Raw genomic sequence first — 13,901 nt, 5'->3', positions numbered from 1 at the left:
TGGAAGGGTAAACTCCCTGTGACTGGCACAGGGATGATGCCTGCGTGTCTATTTTGTCATCTGCCAAGAGTGAGGATGTAAATATGCAGCTGGATTTGTGCAAGTGCAAAGTGCTGTGAGCCCATTTTCACTTTATTTATCCAGTACTCACCATTTTCTCTCTCTTCTGGTCTCCTTTAGGAAACAATTCTGAGAGTAGGCAGTAACCAGGTATGAGCACGGAGCTCAAACCCATTTCCTCACGGTTTAACATCAGCCTGATTAGCTGGGAAATGGCCTTTCCTAAGGCACAATAGCAGGGCACTAAACCGGAGACAACCTTTTCAATCCCACATCTGCATTCCCTCCCTCCCCAGCCTCTCCTGTCCTGGGGGCACCCGGTGTTGGCAGTTCTGTTCTCCCAGTGCAGGAGACAGGGGCTCGGTTCGTACACAACTGGCACCTCATTCATTCCTCTGCGAATGTGAAAATCAATAGTGTTTATAGAACCCACGGAGGCCCTCCCATCGGTCACTGTCCTTGTTAGGTCCATTCCTGGCTGCCAAAAGATCCTTTCAGGAGGAGATTCCACGAGCTGAGGAAGGAAAATAATGATCCCCATGTCTTTAATGAAGCCTGAGAAGTCTCCAGGCCTCTGCTCTCGCCCAGAGCAGAGGGAAAGAGTTCCTTGGTAATTTTATGGGATGGACTGGTTTTTCTCAGAATTTTGCCTGGATAGTCAAATTCTGGTGCTTGGTTCAGCTCCAATTAAGCTCAAAGTGCCTTCTCACACATGCAAGGACGTGCATTTCTCCAGCAGATGTTCAATGGTTTCAGCCCTACTTGTGCTTGCAGATTTTGTGGGCACAACACTGAAAGCCAAGCTTGGGCTGTCCCACAGCACCAGAGCTCTACATCTTTTTTATAATTATTATTATTATTACTATTAATATTCTTTTTCTATTTCCTGTGCCTCTAATTTTATCTCTAGGAAGTATCCTCCAGCCAGTGTTGGATGTCTGTGTCGTGCCTGTGCTAGGAACAATTCCAGCCCCGTGGTCAGCTGCTCCAGCTGGGGATGTTCCAGGGGTTTGTACAGCTGTTGACTGCTCCCCTTTCCCATCTGTTTCTCTCCTCCCTGACTCATCTGTCCACTCCACCATTCCCAGCATGGCAGCACCACCTGGAGCTGTTGGAGAAGGGAGTTTAGCAGAGCAGGGAACCCAGGCTGAGCTCTCCAGTTTGCAACTGCTCTTTTTTTTATTTAAATATCTTTTTTTTTTTTTTTTTCAGTGTTTGCCTCCCGAATCCCACGGAATAGTTACTAATATTCCATCCCTGCTTATTGATGGGAAACCAGCTGGAGTGTGATTGCTTGTTATATCTCAGGGCCTGCTGATAAATGTTGCTGCTGAGCTGGCCATTTCCCAGCTGCCCAGGCCCCAGATCCAGAAAACTTCATTTTTCTTTTCCCTAAAAAACCCTAAATGGATGGACAGCGCATTCCTCTGGATTTACACCCATCCCGAATTGCCTCCTGTTCTGAAAGGGCTTTTAGGCACACAAAAAGCTGCACCTTGCTGGCTGTTCCAGGGCTTTTTCAGAGTAATTTCAGCTCTTCCACAGCTCCATCCCTCTCCCGAGGGCAGCAGCATCCTGACATATAAAGATAGCAAAAAACCCCCAGAATTAACCCTTTTTGGTAGCTTTTACCACTCTTCAAGGCACATTGAAGGCTTCAATGACACAGTTTTTAAGAATTAAATGCAATGTGGGATTTAATATGTAAGTTCTTTGTCCTTCAGCTTCTTCTCTCTCTTTCTATTGGGATTGGGTTGGGATAACCCTGGGGCAAGGAGCCCAAAAATGGCTTCAGACTCCCTGAAAAGAGGGAGCTGATCCTCCCCTGGGCAGGTTTAAAGATGTGACTTGGCTTTTCATCACCAGGACCATCCACTTTTTCCACCTGCTGATCCTCAGGGAGCAGCACAAGAGGTGAGCAATGCTCCGAGTCAAGCCCAAGGGTAGGAGAACCCCACAGGAATCAGCCTCTGTGCCACTCTCACTCATGGGGAGGAATTTATAAAGGCAGCAAAAAAACCCTTCGCAGCTCAAATTTATTCTTTTTCTTTCTTTTTTTTTTCCTCCCTTTTTGGAATCTTTTTCTCCAACATGATATGAATACAGTCACAGAGCTCCTCTGAATATTTAGATTTTTTGTTTGAGCACCGGATTCCTCTGTTCCCATTCGCTCAGCTAATTACCTTTTTCGCTTGCTTTTGCTCTATTTTCACAGATCTCCTGGTTTATTTATATCTACCTATCTATAATGATTTCAGAGCCATTACTCACAGCAGCACCAGGAAACATTACATTTCCCAATTTACAATTGCAATTATGATATCCGTCAGAAACAAATGCAGCTGCCTTTAATTTTAAGCAATATTTTGATCATTGTAATTAAAAAAAGAACTTATGGCACTGCACACATTAGAGAAATTAATGTAATTTCCTGGCTGCCTTAAAAGGCATGTAAATAGTGGTCGCTGGATGAGAGATTTAGGGGAGAATTAACCCTTTTTGGTTGCTTTTACCACTCTTCAAGGCCCATTGAAGGCCTTAATGATACGGTTTTTAAGACTTAAATTCAATGTAGGAATTAATATGTAAGTTCTTTGTCCTTCAACTTCTTCTTTCTCCTACTATTCTCTTTCTGAAATTGCTGGTTATTAAAGGATTTATGTGCAAACAAGACCATTTTCCTGTCACTGCTCATTTCAGCTCGCCTGTTTCAATGTGTGGGGACAGACGAAATCCAGTTGCTGATATTATAATCATCGCCACAATTGCATATTACAAACTCAATAACAAACTCTGGCAGATCCCAGGTCTGTGTCTCGCTGTGCTTTACAACAAGGAGGATTTACAGCCTGAATTTGGATTCATGGCACAAAAAAAGCGTCTCTGAGGGAAGCAGGATTCACATGAACAGGCACAGAACATCCTTTTCATGGAAGTTGAGGCTCATTCAATTAATTTTAATGTGCTGCTTTAGCCATGAAAGGTGCAAGTTTGACTTGTTGTTGTCTTAGCAGCAGGGGATTCATCAGTGCATTGCTTTTCTCCTTGTGTTATTTGCTGTCTCCTCTGTTCCTTTGGCCACTGGGTGCCTTTCCCAGCCTGGGGCTTGTTCTGCAGCAGTGAAATGTTAATAACAAGCACGTTATTGCCAAAGTGGGCAAACCTGGGGTTCTCCCAGCTTTCTGTCCTTTCTGAGAGTCTAAAATAAACGAGGAGGAGAGGTGACCACAGCTCTTGTAGTGGACAGGGTTTAATTGTTGTTCTTATCACTGCTTGTGTTGTGATTTTTCCCTGCAGAACCTGTCTGGCTGGTGCTGTACCAGTGGGAAATGTCCCTGTTTTGAAACTCCTAACGACAAAAATGTCAGGGAAAGGGACATTCCGTGGGATCAGCAAACACACAAACAGCCTGGGAAAGTGTGGGTGCTCCAGAATCACGCTGGATGAGCTGGGGGAGAGCAAAATGACACCAAACTAAATGATCTCATCACAATTCCCTCTGCTCTGCTTCTTATTTCTGCAATCTGGTAACTGGTCTGACCACAGATTTCTATCAAGTCCAAGATGATCTTGAGATAATTTGATGTCTGTCAGTAACAGGTCAGGAAGACAAAAACCCTTTTTTTTTCTCACTCTAGGCACCCAGAGCTGCAGAAGAGAGACAATCCTATTGCAAACAGAAAATTTAAGTGCGAGAAAGGAAAGACTGGCTCCTTTTAGGAATTTTCCTTCAGGTCAACACCTCATCAGGGTGATCACATTCTTAATTTCAGCCTGGAAAGATCAATCCAGTTGAAGGAAATCAAGCTGCAGTCAGTTGTCTGCACATCAGTGCTCTGAGCATGGAGCAATAATCACTCCCTGATCAGAACTGGCTTTGCCATTATCTGCCTGGTGCTGGGCTATGATATATGAAGCAATTTTGGCTGCGACAGTTTCTGTTTTGTGTGCAAGCAGATCCTGACTGGTAAAAACTATACAGAATTGTTTTGGGCTTTTTTTTCTTTTCCCCTTTGTGCTTTCTTTTTTGCCTTCTGAAGGAGTAATATTTTAAACTAAAAGGAGTTTTCAAACCACAGCGACTATCATTCATCTTTACAGTCCTGGGGTAGGAACAATCTCTTCATTAGACACTGGATTTTTCACCATTACAGCACTATCTGAATGCATTTATTCAGGCATTTATTAGAAGTTACTTGATGGGGTGCAGGGAAGGAGAGGACTAAATTAAAGCAAAAGGGCTGTGTGCGTAAACACGCCTGTATATTCTAAGTGGAGAAGTCCATAAAAATATTCCAACTTAATAACAGCCATAACTCTGGGGCTCACAGTGAAAACACCTCACTTGCTGCAGTGATAAAGGGAAAAAAGGGGGTTGGCCCATCCCCATCTGCCCAGTGGGTTTTTATCCAGCTGGGGCTGAGGAAAAGTGATTTCTCTTTAAGTGTTTAATCAGCATCCAACCCTTTGTTCAGGGACAGCCTCGTGTGTCTCAGGCCATGATTGTCTTGTTGGCTGCACTTTGTTTTGGGAGATCTGCAGGCAGCCAGGATTGAAGTGGAACAGGGTTTGATCAAGCCAGGCTTTTGCTTTTAGGATTCCCCAGGCCTGGGCTGTGCTTTGTGCTGCAGGGGTGCCTCGGGGCCAGCTGATCAGAGGCTGGATGTGGAAATTCAGCTCACACCGGGATTGTGGGCAGGTGGAACTGGCACCACCTCATCAGCATGGCAGGGTAAACCCCTCCTGAATCCAAGGCAGCAGAAGGGGCTCACTAATGGAACAGAATAAACCCCAGGAGATCCTGAACGGGGATGTGAGGCACCAAGCAATTAATGCTGGGAAATTCAGACTTTATGGGCAGGTCTTGTTGTTTTCTTTTTGTTCAGAAGCCGGGTGAGCTCACTTTACAAACCAGAATGTGCTGAAGATGGAGAACCTTGCTCTCCCACAAAAAAAACCTCCCTTCTGCACCCTGCTCATCTCCTCCAAGCCTGCTTTTCACCCACACTCCCCCTCCCACCCCTCTTGCTCCTTGTGTTTCTTCTCTTGGCTAAAGCTCTGTGCCAGCAGTGCCCATTTCCCCCAGAGTGCAGGAGCTCCTTCATGGGGTGCTGCAGGTTCCACTCCCAGGAGATCACACCTTTGACTGGAGTCAGAGCATTGCTTTCCCACCCAACATCGTGCTTGGAGCTTGGCTGAGGAGATCAAGAAGCCTCTCCCCCATTTCTGTGCATGTCACACCATCATTCCCAAGTTAGTTCTCCTAGGATGCCTGTGAGGCTGCTAATTTTAGAGGATCTATCACTGTTTCTGGGTTTATTTTGATTCCCCTTCTCACTTTTATTAAAACAGACAAGTCTTCCCTGCATATTCCAGAAGGCCGCTATGGTTCCTCAGTGGAGATTTGTAAAAACTAAAAACCAAAAAGGAGGACCATTTCCATCCAAATACTCTTAAAAATTTAACAAAGCAACACAACAGCTCACAGCTCAACAGGAGCATTTAGTCTTTTATGCTTAATTTCCACTGTGAATCTCTCCCTCAGAAGTGTGCTGATGTAGCCAACTGCACAGTGAAAATGCCAGACTGAAAAACAAATGCAGCGCAGGCATTTGGCCTCTCCAAAAGATAGCAGGACATAAAGCAGGATTATGATCCCAGGATGCAATAAAAAGAGATAAAAAATTCAGAAGAGATCAAAGTAATTTCGGAAGCAAATGAAACATTTACATGGGAATCAGACCTTATAAATGGGAAGGGAGCAAATGGGATCAGCTTGGATTAGAGTCAAGGAGGTCTAAGGGCAGATGTGTCTCAGGAACCTTTTTAGGTGTTTGGAGCATCCTCAGAGCAAAATCAGGGCCAGGAGGAGGAGGAGAGCTGAGCTGTGGAGGTCACTGAGGTGCCCAGGGAAGGGGGAATGGGCTGTGAGTGGGTGAATAACTAGGAAAGGTCAGGTTTGTGGGAATAGCAGGTATTTATCTGCAGTCACTTTGTAGATAAACAGCCATGAGGATACCTTTTGCAGCCTAAAACTTGACAGACACACCCAGAGGAGGGAGATTTTGAGCTGGTCCTGGCTGGAAATCCTTTGTAACCCCACCCCAGTCAGGTGCTTTATCTCACCCAGGAGATAAAGCAACACTTCTCTGCTGCAGCTCACACTGGAGAGGGACTGGGAGAAAACAAACGGATTTCACGGTGTAAATTAAGGAAACAGCTGTTCAAGTGACACGGGTGAGCAAAGCCGAGCAGTTGGAGATGAAAATATTATTGTAACCATCTTTCAGCCTTTCCTTTAGGAGCCCCAGGCAGATGGAAGGGTCAGCATTCCCCGTTTTAGAGGCGGCAAATTAATAGCTTGATCCTGAACCAGCAGCCAAGGGAAAGGAGGGACAGAGTCTGTGCCGAGAGAGGGAAGGAAAGCAAAACGAACACAAAGCAGGCACAAAAGCGAGAGGAAATGCAAGTCTTTGGAGGAAGAGCAGCTCTGTGTGAGGGGTGGCTGGTCCAGCAGGAGGTTCAGCAGCTCCTCAGCACTGTCTGTGCACAGATAGGGCTGCTCAGCATTGATGGATGGGGGGTGCTGGCAGCGGCAGCCCAGCCTCTGGAACAAAGCCCTTTGACAAAGTTGTTAATTAGATCCACACCTTATCACCAGCACGGACTCTCCATCTATTTCCCCGCATGAATTGGGATCATTCCCAGAAGAGACACAAAGGGGAGAGCAGAACCTCGCCCCCAAAGCCGGCTGTGATCAATTCTCATTTGCCTGGGACACGTTCCATGTTTTTGTCTCACCTGACAAGGGCTTGGAGAAGCAATTTTTAAATGTCACAGCTCATGACCTCCACCTCTCCTGCCTGCTTGCAGGATTCATCCTTGCTCAGGCTGGGGAGTGAGGAAGGTGCAGCAGCCCTTGGGAGAAGGTTTCAGTTTAATGCCCAGCATGTTCAGCTTTGGATCTTCTATTGAAATCAGGGAATTTGTTAAGCTGATGAGGGAAGGCTGCAGTAGAGAAACACAATAGCAGAGTGGGATTAGGCCTGGAGTAAGTGTCTGTACTTCTGAGGATTAATGAGAAAACTGCAATGGATTTTACATGGTGAAAAGGATTCGCTGAATGCTTTAGGTGAAATGAAATTAGTCCCACTCATGCTCTCTGAGCCTCCAAGCAGGAGAGGAGACTGGCACCCTCCCATCACGTGTAATAGCCAGATCCCCTCCAGCTGCTCTTCTTTATGGAAAATTCCACTACAACTCTGCTGGCCATTTATTTCCATTTAGGATGGCAAGCCATGCTCCATCTCTGGGCACAGAGAAATCCTCATGAAGCCAACTGTGTCCAGGCACTCCGAGGTTCCCTGAGGCTGATACATGGTGAAAAGGATTCGCTGAATGCTTTAGGTGAAATGAAATTAGTCCCACTCATGCTCTCTGAGCCTCCAAGCAGGAGAGGAGACTGGCACCCTCCCATCACGTGTAATAGCCAGATCCCCTCCAGCTGCTCTTCTTTATGGAAAATTCCACTACAACTCTGCTGGCCATTTATTTCCATTTAGGATGGCAAGCCATGCTCCATCTCTGGGCACAGAGAAATCCTCATGAAGCCAACTCTGTGTCCAGGGACTCCGAGGTTCCCTGAGGCTGCAAGTGAGGGGAAACACTTGCCTCAGACACTCCAGATGCTCCAAATCCTTGCAGGAGAGAAGGCTCAGAAGGACAGGCCCTGAAATGGAGAGGGAAGAAGGAACATGGGTTCTTCAACACATGGGGAAAGGTAGATGGAATAAATCAACATGTGGATGGATGAAATCATCCCAGGGTCATGCTGGCACAGGAGAGGTACCAGGGAGAGGCTTCCCAGACCCCTGATGGAGGGCACAGATGGGGAAAAAGAGACTTGCTGATGCTGGAGCATTTACACTGCCCGGAGCTGCTGCTCCTGGAAACAGAGGAAGCCACTGAGAGCATCTTGGACTGGCTCATGCCTCCTGTGTGTTGCCTTCCAGTCCATCATTCTGTCTAATTAGGCACCTCTGACACACAATTAATCCTATTTGCCTGCCGGCTTTTTTTATCTTTCCTTCTGCTTTTATCAGGCAGAGAATTAGACCCTGCTGGCATGCAAAGTGCACTGCACAGACCAGGCTTTTCAGGGGGATTTGGAGACTTTTCAGAAGGCAGAACCCATGATCTTAAAAGTTTGTTAGGAATAATTAATTTCTTTATCTTCTCTTCTTTTTCTAATCACTGAGTGTTGATTTCACCTCTGCTCAGTCAAGCAGAAAGGCAAAGATGTGAGGGTGGGTCAGAACTCAATTCAAGGCTGCAAAGTCCAATAAATCTCAGTTTTCAGCTGCTTCCTTCAACTTGTCCACTGTCCCCATCCCAGGCTTCACCTGGAAATTCCACAAACCTTTAGAGCTGCACTTTCAGGCCACAATTTCTCTTACCAGGAAAAGTGGTGGGGACTGAGATTTTCATGTCCCCTTCTCACCCTCTGAAAGGATTGGTCTCACCAACCTCCAAGAAAGAGAAGGAAAAAAGAAGTTAAAATTCTTAAACTCCCAGCACGATCACTTTGGCAATGAGACAAGTTAAATCTCACTCCTTCCTGGGATTTCCCCATGAAGTGCTTTCCCTTTAACTGGGAAAGAAGGAAAATCTGTCTGCAAGGTGAAGATGGACTGCAGATAAGGTCTGGTGACCACCAATCTTCTTCCATGCACAGGTCAGAGGCAGAACAAAGCTTCCAGAGAGCCCAGTGTCCTTACCCTGGGAACAGGGAATAGGGATACATTCCCTTTTCATAGATATTAAACTCCCTCCCAAATCCATCCTTCCAGGCCCCTCTCTCTACCAGCTTCATACATCTCCAAATGTGTATTTGAATATGTATTTAAATATGAGCTTCACCCTCAGCCATGTTTTTGTTCTCGCTGGGAGCAAGGCTGAGAAGGTTGCAATAATAAGAGTTCTACACTTGTTTAGGAAATGAAGAGGCAGGAAAAGGTCACGCTGCTCCCCCTCCCTGTTACCTGTTCAGCAAGAGCTGTCTTCCCCAGCCAGCCCCAATTCCAGCCCTGCTCACAGCCACCCTGGGGATCACTCCCTGTTAGTCCCTCTTTGTTCCAGCAGGTTTTTGATTCCTGTAAAACAATGATTAACAAGACACTTCTGACTGAGCAGGTACTGCAGAGAGCTGCACCTTCCCCACCAACTTCCTCTGCTGCCTTTTATATATCACACTGAAATGTAATTATCTTCACGGTGCAGGGTGTAAATCAGGGTGTGTGTCAAGACGATTTCCCTCAGGGTATTATTTTATTGCGTAATAATATTTGACACAGGGCTTAGAGGTGCTGTTACCTGCCTAATCGTGTGAAACAATTTCATGTGCAAACAGCTGGTAAGTGTGAAAACTACCATAAACCAGCTCCAGGAAATGCTCTGCTTCCCTTATCTATTCTTGGAGAATACCCCCTGGCACTGGTGTTTCCCCATCAGGCTGGGAGGAGCTGCTCTGCCCTCACACAGGAGAATCCAGCTCCATCCTCCCTCCTTGGTGTCCAGAGGGGAGCAGGGAATCGGGGTCTCCATCTGTGTCAAACCCCTCAGGCCAGAAGGGATGAAGTTAATTTGGAATAATTAATTGGTTGGGTGTGTTATGTCAGAGAGGAAACCCTCTGTATCAGGGATGTTGTCCCAGCCTAATCTCACAAATAATCTGGGAGGGAGAGGTTGGGGTCTCACCCTGCTCGGGTACAGAATTTTACACTCATTTTCCCTCAACATCCATCATTTGGGGTTGGTGTTTCACTGCTCTTTGTCCTAAAAGGGGACACGAAGGTCCCGAGAGCTGCAGGGACAGGTCAGGCACAGGGGGCACATGGAAAAGCTCTGGGAGTCCAGCTGGGCACCCAAAGTGGAGCTGAGGCTCTCAGTCCTTATTCACAAACCTGTGTTTTCCTGAAGGCTAAAATAAAATCCTCCTTCACCTGGGAGCACAGAGATGAACCCAACCCAGGCGTGACATCAACACGGGAAATTTAAAGGGGACAATTCATGCAGGAGGGAAGTGAAGATCTCCAAATCTGAAGTGAAGATCCCCAAATCTGAGCCCCCCCCCCCTTTCACTTCGGGAGCTTTGTGCTGCAGAAAAACCCAAGTGCACGGGCAGAAAAGCTCAGAGCAGAGAGGAGAGCTCAGAGCAGCCCTGCCCTGCTTCTCCTCAGCACAAATGGGAGACTCTGCCTCGGGGAGAGGACAAAGGAGAGGCAGAGATGGCAATCTCGGGACAATGGTGGTTATTTATAAGGCTTTTTTCGTGCATTGGAGATCATAGCCAAAAGGCATCTGCCTGAGGTCTGAATTAGTCAGAGTGAGGTTGGGAGGGGAGGTGGGCAGCTGCTTGAAATCACCAGCCTCCAAGTCACTATTTTTTTTCTCCTCAGGGTAGCTGGCATTGTCAATGATGGTTTAACCTACTTACGATAATAATCCCTGTAATAAAGGCATTTTTTTAAAAAATCCTTTAGCCCAAATTGTTGCATGGAGGGGCATGGGAGCTGCTGTGCAGGGAGGTTCTGTGTGGGGCTTGCCAGGGAAGAGTGGTGAGCCAGCTATGTTGTGTCAGTTTTTAATACACTCCCAGACCACCACCCCCTGCCAGGCAAGAAAATTCCTTTCCAGGAAAGGATCTGGCAGGGGCTGTCCCTTCCCCCCAAAAAACGACCTCCTCCCTGTGGATTAAGGCATTTCACATCTGGAGCAATATTAGATCATCGAGGTTTCTGATGCATCCTGAAAAACCCCTAATCCTGGCCACCATCTGGCCCCAAGCCCCTCTCCAGCTGGAGGGTCCCCTTTTGCACACCCAGCCACCTCGGTGCCAAAATGCGTGACCTGGTGGCAGCAGCAGCAGCGGCCTGTCCTGCTGCCTCAGGTGCCAAGGCAGGCAGGTGTGGTGCCAGGGGTCCAGTAAATCTCAGGCTCAGCTGCCTGATCCCGAGGCGGGCAGAGTTCCTGGATAAACCATTCTGATCCTGGGAGCAGCCCTCTGGGATGGCTCCATGGCTTTGTGGCCAAGGTCTCCCAGCTGTCTCAATTTCACAGAGACCTTCAGAGGCCACGGATAGAGCCAGCCTTGTTCTTTAGCTTTGTTTTGTTGCTAGTCCTCAATACAAAGCCCTTCTCTCTCTGCTCCCAAGACTTTTCCTTCTGCAGACCAGGGCTGTCCAGCAGCACCACCAGCACCATCAGACCTCCTAAATCCATTTAATGAGGTGCAGAACTCACTGCTTCCCTGACTCCCCCTTTAATAAGGTCCTGGCTAAACCCTTCCCTGCTCACCCACTCAGAACGCTGAGGAAACCTGAGCTGCTGAAGCAAGGCTGGGAGGAATGGACTGGAACCTGCTCTCTCCCAGAGCTTTCCCCCCAGCTCAGGGTAGCACAGGGACACAGGAGTGGTGGGTTTTTTGTGTGTATTTACCAGATATCTGGGTAGTGAGTCACAGGGAACAGCACGAGTTGCGCCGGACGTGTTGGGAACAGCGGCAGGGCTGGCAGGGAAAAATCCCCGGGCTGTGCCTGGCTGTGGGCAGGCAGCGAAGGTGGGCACTGGGGGCTGTGTTATCCCCTCCCTCTGCAGCCTGTCATGCGCCTGGACATGGCACACACGCTGCCCTGCATCCCTGTGGGCTGGGTGAAGCTTTTCCACGCCAATCCCGGGTGAGGGTGGCAGGGACACCAGGGGGATGCGGTGCTATCCCGGCAGGTTCCAGCTGGGCTGTGCCCGGTGCACTGCCTTACCCAGGATAGTCTCAGTGGAGGCTCAGACTTGGTCCGATCTCCCAAGCCATTCCCAGCTGCTGCAAGCCAAGCAAGCTCAAGTGATTTCAGCTCTTAGTGATTATCAGCTCGGTGTGATTATCAGCTCTTTTGCTTGCTTGTGGCCGTGGCAGCAGACGCAGGGAGAGAGAGGAGAAGCGCTGTATAACGTTCCGCAGGATTCTTTATTAGGGTGTCCCACGAAGGTTCTCAGTGACAGCTCTTCTCCCAAACCAGGCAGAATTAGGGGTTTTTATACCCTACAGAGGTTTTGAAAACTGTCCAATAGAAAGGGTCAGGGAAAAGTGACCTATAGGCTTACAGAGAGATAAGCAGGGTCCGAAAGGTGGAAGAGAGGGGCTTCTAAGGCCCAGTCATCGTGACTTGGCATTTCCTAGCTCAGGCTTCTGACCTCCAGGAGGCCTGGCAGGCCCTGGGCCTGCTACAGTGCACCCTGAGAGTGTCATCATCGTGACTTGGCATTTCCCAGCTCAGGCTTCTGGCCTCCAGGAGGCCTTGCAGGCCCTGTGCCTGCTGCATGGTGCCCTGAGAGTGTCATCATCGTGACTTGGCGTTTCGTGGCTCAGGCTCCTGACCTCCAAAGAGGCCTTGCAGGCCCTGGGCCTGCTGCATGGTGCCCTGAGAGTGTCATCATCGTGACTTGGCATTTCCCAGCTCAGGCTCCTGACCTCCAAGGAGGGCTTGGAGGCTCTGGGCCTGCTACACTGCACCCTGAGAGTGTCATCATCGTGACTTGGCATTTCCTAGCTCAGCATTCTGACCTCCAAGGAGGCCTTGCAGGCCCTGGGCCTGCTACACGGTGCCCTCAGCCAGTGACAGCAGAGGCAGCCCAGGGGCTGTGCCTGCTCCCCTGCCCAGGCAGATCATTTCCATACTGAGTGCTCTTATTCGTGAGGGTGCTCAGAGGCTTTTATGGAGCTGCAAATCCCAGCTGCTCCAAGCAGGAGTGAGCCAGCTGTGAGCCAGGGAGAGATTTCCCAGTGCTGGAGCAGAAATTTGCTGGGCTGCCATGGGATTAACACAGGCAAGATGACAGCAGCTGCATGGATGAGTCCTGGGAGGGAAGGAGAGGAGCCTGGAACATCCTGGGGCTTGTCCTGGTTATTTATCCTTCCATCAGAAAGGAGGGCTGAGGTGCAGGCTGGAAAATCCTCTGAGGGGTAAAGGATGATTTAGAGCTCATGCTGGAGGGACTCTGCAGCACCTGGCACACGGCACCTGGGGGGTGACACCACGAGGGATGAGGGACAGAGAGCAGGAGCCTTCATCTCCATCACTGGAGCAACAAATCAATTGTTTTCTCCCTTGGAGGGCCACTGAGGAAGATGATGGGCGTGGGAAGCAGCCGCCCTGGGCCAGGGGACAGGAGGCAGGGCACGGTGTGTGTGACAGGCAGTGGCTTTGAGAGCATTCTGGAGCCTGCTCAGGCTAATGCAGGGTTTTATTCTAAACCATCCATGAAACACAGCTCGAAAATTGCACTTGCTATTGCTACCTCAGCCACTACAATCAAAGCTGAAATGTGTGGCTCAGAGAGCTCTGAGAAACAGCCAAAAAAAAAAAAAAAAAAAAAAAAAAAGGCAAGGGAAAAGGGAAATGGAGGGAGAGCAGTGACTGCTGATGCCAGGGAGGGGGACAGGGGCTCCCCAGGTCTGGGGGGCTGCAGAGATCAAAGGAAATGAGATGTACAATCAATAATAAAATAAGAAGCAAGAGCAAATCTGCCTTTATTTGCATGGGGAGGGAACGATTTTGGGGGTCCTGTTAATTATGTATAAATCGTGTGAACACCAGCAAAATAGTTGGTGCTCCCTGTAAAAATGGCAGCATTTATTAAGTGCTGCAGTACAAGCAGCTGGGTCTCATCATTGTCCTTTTGCCCGGGATTTCAGAGGGGAAAGGAGCAGTGTTTGCTTTGAACATTACTGTCAAAAATGAACATTTGTACGTTATTTCACAAGGACACGACTGTGTCAAAAAAAGAGG

Source organism: Onychostruthus taczanowskii, unplaced genomic scaffold (genome assembly GCF_017590055.1).
Source record: "Onychostruthus taczanowskii isolate IOZ18803 unplaced genomic scaffold, ASM1759005v1 scaffold43, whole genome shotgun sequence".
Classification (NCBI taxonomy): Eukaryota; Metazoa; Chordata; class Aves; order Passeriformes; family Passeridae; genus Onychostruthus; species Onychostruthus taczanowskii.
Note: the sequence above shows the minus strand (reverse complement) of the source record.